The sequence below is a fragment of the Leuciscus leuciscus genome, assembly GCF_965113295.1.
Source record: "Leuciscus leuciscus genome assembly, chromosome: 10".
In the NCBI taxonomy this organism is placed as follows: domain Eukaryota; kingdom Metazoa; phylum Chordata; class Actinopteri; order Cypriniformes; family Leuciscidae; genus Leuciscus; species Leuciscus leuciscus.
Window position 1 is genome coordinate 3,779,694 of NC_138734.1, and position 6,882 is coordinate 3,786,575.

General features: G+C 37.9%; 1 long non-coding RNA gene across 1 annotated transcript; it reads left to right on the forward strand.

Annotated features, from left to right (window-relative positions):
- Positions 1-285: 285 nt before the first annotated feature.
- Positions 286-6,544, forward strand: LOC309507869. The gene is made up of 2 exons (XR_014209265.1): positions 286-401; positions 4,823-6,544. It is a non-coding gene; the product is annotated as an uncharacterized lncRNA (long non-coding RNA).
- The last annotated feature ends 338 nt before the right edge of the window (positions 6,545-6,882 follow it).

Sequence of the window (6,882 nt, forward strand, 5' to 3'; positions counted from 1 at the left end):
ATACATACATACATACATAATATATTAGTCTTTTTTTTTTAAACACAGAAATAGAATGATTTTCTATGGCAATAATATCGGTGTTATATATATATAGTCCTTTACTGTCTGGAAAACATATTTTATATGATATTATATTATGTTTATATTATATATATAGTCCTTTACTGTCTGGAAAACATATTTTATATGATATTATATTATGTTTATATTAAATATATTTATTTATATATAAAATGTATAAATTGTGATGACTCATTCTGCACTACACTGATTTTCGTCCAATCACAGGCTTGCTACAGTGAGTTTGCCCCTCCCCTAACTCTGCGATCGTCGCGAGCACAAGCACGGCTGCATCAGAGTGTAACTCCTCTTGTGAGAGAAGGCTACCTGACGTTTAGGTACATGTTGATAACTTTTGCATGGTTACCACATGGTATTTCCTGCAAAAATGTTGTTTCTTAAGTGACATTATTAAGTTTATGTTGAAAATGTATACAAGTCTCACACAGACTTGTGTAGCCTAACTCACCTGAACTGTGAGAGATGTTATTCTCTGTGTTATTGCTCTGCTATACTGTATGGTGTTACTTGGTCCTGCTATACAGTGATGATGGTATTACCATAGGCCTACTGAACAACTAGCAGCACACAACACATTGATATTTATAAGATTAGCATGGTATTTAATAGCATGATGTCCAAACATCATGATTCTACTGTGTTACACATCTAAGGCCTGCTAATTCTCCTCATATCATTTTAGTTTTCAGGGGGAGTTTATGAAGTAGTTTTATGAATACTTGCTCTCATCAGGTGATGAAAATACTTGTTTTATTAATATTATTATTATTATTTTACTGTACAAAGTTTTTAAATCTTTACAATACATGGAAGGTACACCTGGGTTTGTGTTCACTGTAATATGTGTGCACTCAGTTCATCCATCTCACCACTAGAGGTCATCGACACCTCAATTCTAATTTGAATCCTGATCGAATTATGATCTCTATAAAATAACAATACTGATGCTAAACAGAAATAAGTAGCTGTAAGTTAGTGCTAAATGAGCTAATAGCTAAATGTATGTTTGTATAAATGTGTAAGTACCGGTCAAAAGTTTGGAAACTAATATTTGTAATGTCTTTGAAAGAAGTCTCTTATGCTCATCAAGCCTGCATTTATTTGCTCATAACAAATACAGGGAAAAAAAGCAATATTGTGAAATATTATATAAAAAAATTAATTATCGTTTTCTATTTTAATATAGCCTGAATTTTAAAATGGTATTTATTCCTGTGATCAAAGCTGAATTTTCAGCATCATTACTCCAGTCTTCAGTGTCACATGATCCTTCAGAAATCATTCTAATATGATGGAGAGATGATCTACACACACACACACACACACACACACACACACACACACACACACACACACACACACACACACACACACACAAAAGCATATATACCGCTGCATTGTTCACTGCAATAATGATCCTCACATAAGAGTGTGCAGATACTACACGTTTCATTTTTTTAATCATTATAATATGACGATTTGCTGATCAAGAAAGATTTATGTTTATTATCAATGTCCTGCTTCATAAAAAAAATAAGAAAAAATAATGTGATACTTTTTTCAGGATTTTGATGAATAAAAATGTATTTTTTAACAATATAAATATTTACTGTCACTTCTGATCAATTTAAAGAGCCTTTTTCAGTGAATCATAGGTATGATTATGATTCAATGAAGAAAGCTGATTGTCGAAACGTTTGATTGATCTATGTGCTTTGTGGCATAATAAAAAAAATGCAATAATTAATTAAGAAGACACAAGCGAGTGCGGATCTTTTGTTTTGCAATTTCCACTGATCTACGCACACAAAAAACGGTCGAGTGCAGTGAATATTAAATAAATATCACAACTGTTTCCAACATTGATAATAAATCTGCATATTAGAATGATTTCTGAAGGTTCATGTGACACTGAAGACTGGAGTAATGATAAAATGAGGCGAGTACACGCACACACACACACACTGTGTTTATATACACACAGTAGGCTATATAGTGTATATATACACTATATATATATATATATATATATATATATATATTTATATACTGTATTATATATATACACTCACCTAAAGGATTATTAGGAACACCATACTAATACTGTGTTTGACCCCCTTTCGCCTTCAGAACTGCCTTAATTCTGCGTGACATTGATTCAACAAGGTGCTGAAAGCATTCTTTAGAAATGTTGACCCATATTGATAGGATAGCATCTTGCAGTTGATGGAGATTTGTGGGATGCACATCTAGGGCACGAAGCTCCCGTTCCACCACATCCCAAAGATGCTCTATTGGGTTGAGATCTGGTGACTGTGGGGGCCATTTTAGTACAGTGAACTCATTGTCATGTTCAAGAAACCAATTTGAAATGATTCGAGCTTTGTGACATGGTACATTATCCTGCTGGAAGTAGCCATCAGAGGATGGGTACATGGTGGTCATAAAGGGATGGACATGGTCAGAAACAATGCTCAGGTAGGCCGTGGCATTTAAACGATGCCCAGTTGGCACTAAGGGGCCTAAAGTGTGCCAAGAAAACATCCCCCACACCATTACACCACCACCACCAGCCTGCACAGTGGTAACAAGGCATGATGGATCCATGTTCTCATTCTGTTTACGCCAAATTCTGACACTACCATCTGAATGTCTCAACAGAAATCGAGACTCATCAGACCAGGCAACATTTTTCCAGTCTTCAACTGTCCAATTTTGGTGAGCTTGTGCAAATTGTAGCCTCTTTTTCCTATTTGTAGTGGAGATGAGTGGTACCCGGTAGGGTCTTCTGCTGTTGTAGCCCATCCGCCTCAAGGTTGTGCGTGTTATGGCTTCACAAATGCTTTGCTGCATACCTCGGTTGTAACGAGTGGTTATTTCAGTCAAAGTTGCTCTTCTATCAGCTTGAATCAGTCGGCCCATTCTCCTCTGATCTCTAGCATCAACCAGGCATTTTCGACCACAGGACTGCCGCATACTGGATGTTTTTCCCTTTTCACACCATTCTTTGTAAACCCTAGAAATGGTTGTGCGTGAAAATCCCAGTAACTGAGCAGATTGTGAAATACTCAGACCGGCCCGTCTGGCACCAACAACCATGCCACGCTCAAAATTGCTTAAATCACCTTTCTTTCCCATTCTGACATTCAGGCTGAGTCCCAATTCGCCTACTTATACTACGACCTAAAAGTATGTACTTTTTTTGTGATGAAAAAGTACATACTTTTGAGTGTGTAGCAAAAGAGTATGCACGTTCTGGGACATACTTCGATGACGTCATGCAACGTAAACGAGAACGTGGTTGCCTAGTTACGCATACCGCGACTGTTAACAAAACATTTGACATTTCATTCATTCTTATATATCCAATATAATTTTATTTACTATTCCCATCTTTTTTTCCACAATACATTTACAATGTGTTTTACCAAATGTAGGAGTGAAGCAGGGCGTCGTCGTAGATCAACCAAACGCAGGTCGTTTGTGAGGCTGCTGGTTCTGACGTTCATGTGCAAATGTGTGTAACGAAAGCTACTTATTTTCTGAGTTAAAATATTTAAAGTTTATAGTGTAACTTTTGTTTAACGTATTTTATACTTAATCTTATACTTAAGTTATGTATAATACTTAAAAATACCCCGATGAAAATGAACCATGCTTTTACTATAGTAAAACTAAGTGTAGTAACCATGTTTCTTTGGTTGGACTGATAAAGTTAACATTTGTACAGCCACAGTATTACTACAAATAAGTCAGACAGAAACATCAAAAGAAATACATAAAAAAGACACTTGCATGACACTAGAGCCTTTTTATTTATTGTTTTGTAGTCTGCAATGAGGCGCTCAGTATCTTCATCGGACCCTACAAGATAAACACGGTACTTTTTTGGCACAACATAAACCCATTAATATTACGAGACAATAAAATATAACTTTAATTAGGGTTAAACATTTGAATTCTTACACTTAAAAACTGAGGGCGCATCTCCGCTGCTGCATCCGACTGCCTTTACATCACCACCATCACCGCAAAGCTCCTCCCTCCCGAACGCAGTGGGTTGTGGGCAATATTAGCCGTTAGAGTGTGCATTGATCTGCACTTCGAATTCTAACCGGAAATAGTAGACCATCCGGGTATCTTTGGAATACTCATTTCAACATACTACGATTTGGGACGTACTAAATCTAGTTTTGCATACTATTTAGGACGGATAGTATGCGAATTGGGACGCAGCATCAGTTTGGAGTTCAGGAGATTGTCTTGACCAGGACCACACCCCTAAATGCATTGAAGCAACTGCCATGTGATTGGTTGATTAGATAATTGCATTAATGAGAAATTGAACAGGTGTTCCTAATAATCCTTTAGGTGAGTGTATATATATATATATATACACAAGCACAGGCACGAATGTTAATTTAATTAGCCTACATTTAATCCGAACGCACGAATCATAGGCCTAGTTTGTTGTACAATTACTGTATAATGATAGTGAGTGTAATTATTAAAAGGCTGTTGCTTGGCTGTAGTCAGACGAGTCACTTATACCTTTCCAGGCTCTTGGTGGCTTGTTCCCAATCCCAGGGCCCAATCCCAGTCGAAATATCAACACTCAAAACTCTTGCATTCCTCCATTACAATCCTGAAACTACTAACCCAACCACTCAGTTCTTCATAAAATAGCTCTAATTATGTAGGCCTGTCTAATGTGTGATCTGACCCTTCATCTGTGCAGAAGACAGAAACAATTACCAGAACACTTCTGCATCCCGGGCCTCTGGTTTAAAGCAGCGAGAGCGAGAGCGAGACGAGAAGCAGAGACCTCCCACAGGTGGCGGAAAGTAAATATTTTAACATCAAATTGGAGGCACTCGCTTAAGCTTGTTTTTCGAAGTGATTTTTTCTTGGTTTCCTCTGGAATTATTAATGGCTACTTGCGCTGGCCACTGCCAAATGCCCGGTTTGAGGAAAACCAAATGCATCCTCTGCACTTTTTCTTTAACCGACCGTGAAAAGAAACGGAGAGCAAACGTGGGAAAAAAAACGATGTGGCATAACGGCTCTTCGGTTCATCGCTGGCGGACTCTCGTCAGGTGTGGACAAGCCGGTTTTGACACCGCAGGAAACCTCAGATCTGTTTGAACTTCCTGTAAAGTTGCCATGGTTGCACTTTTTTAAGCCTCCCTCAGAATTTGATTTATTTTGCACACTGCGCAAACGGATCCAACAATGATCCTCGTCATAGGGGAGGCTGCCGTCTCCGTCAGGTTATTACTCACATGTGCTCTTCTCCAGAGATCCATTCAACTGACATCAGTTTCAGGATTTCTGAGATTTATCTGCCTGGGGCATAAGAAAAGCCATAGGTCTTTGGACTTAAAGAGTCAAAGTTCACAAAATGTGTTCAGATATCAAAAGGCGCTGATATATGTGGGGAGTATCGGGAGCATTTGAAGTGTGTTTATCCCATCCATCTTCTTGCGAACTGAAAACAGGACTCAATCGTGATGTTTGCGTTGGCTTTTCCTCGGGACTCGTGGTGTGTCTCGCCGTGATTCTGCTCTTCTGTCCACCTGTTTCTGCGCACCATCTATGAGGTGTGTGAGACAGGTGCAGTTTCGCTGCTTCTCTCTCCTGTCGGGAGCCTGATCTCCCCCAGCCGGCTGTAAATCCACAAATGTGGCGAGTTGGAGGATTTCACTGTTACTCAGTCTGAGGTCGTCCCCCCCTCCATGTGCTTTGCTTTATGGAGATGTCAGGCAGAAGCTGGGGGAGAAGCCTTTGGGTCCCAGGGAAAGAATTCATCTTCTAAATACACCATATTCAAGAGTTAATCGCTAATGCCTTTCACACACGTATAGGGAGTGAGAATGAGGCTTCGGTCAGTGAAGTGCTGAGAAACAACGACTTTCCTTGTTACATTTACATTGTAAAGCGTCCTTGAGCACTATATAAATACAACTTATTATTATTAAAGTTACAAAAAACACAGTAAGCATCATGTTTACACACAGCACCTCTGCACTCAACATGGGGACAGGAGAGCTGTCAGTCAAAACATGGGGCAACAAAGTTACTTGCATTACTTGTTTGAAAAGTAACTCATCTTGTTGTAAATTTAAAAGTAATTTTACTAGTTGCTTAATAAGTAATCTGATACGTAACTCGTGTTACTTGTAATGCGTAACACAGCACTCTTCATGGGACGCTTGTTGTTTCTAAAATATTTTCTATAAAATACATTTCATACAAACAATCAATTCAGTTTCTCAACTTGAGTGCAAAATATACACTACCATTCAAAGGTTTACGGTCAGTACTGTACATTTTTAAATACTTTTATTGAGCAAGGATGCATTAAACTGATCAAAAGTGACACTTTTAACAAAAGATTAAAAGTGTCTTAATAAACACTTAAATATTAAAAAATTTAAACTAAAATAAAAGATTAAAAGTGTCTTAATAAATACTTTATTAAAAGTGTTTGAATGCGTCAGATTTAAAGTCCCCCTGTCAATCATTTGATCCCTTAAAACTCATCTTTGATCACCAAAATTACATATTTTAAAGTTTTTTCCTTGAAAAAAAAGTGTATTCATGCCTTAAAATAGCTTTGCTTCATTTATGAATATGCAAACGAGCCCCGCCTCCACTCACTCACTCAGCTCAGAGATCCACTGGTTGACGATCACACGTTGATCTGATTGGTTACAAGGTAGTTTGTGACGTCAGAAACACCAGCGATTTCAAAGCGAAGTCTTTGGTTCACTGCAGTTTTAAGGAGAAAATACTCAG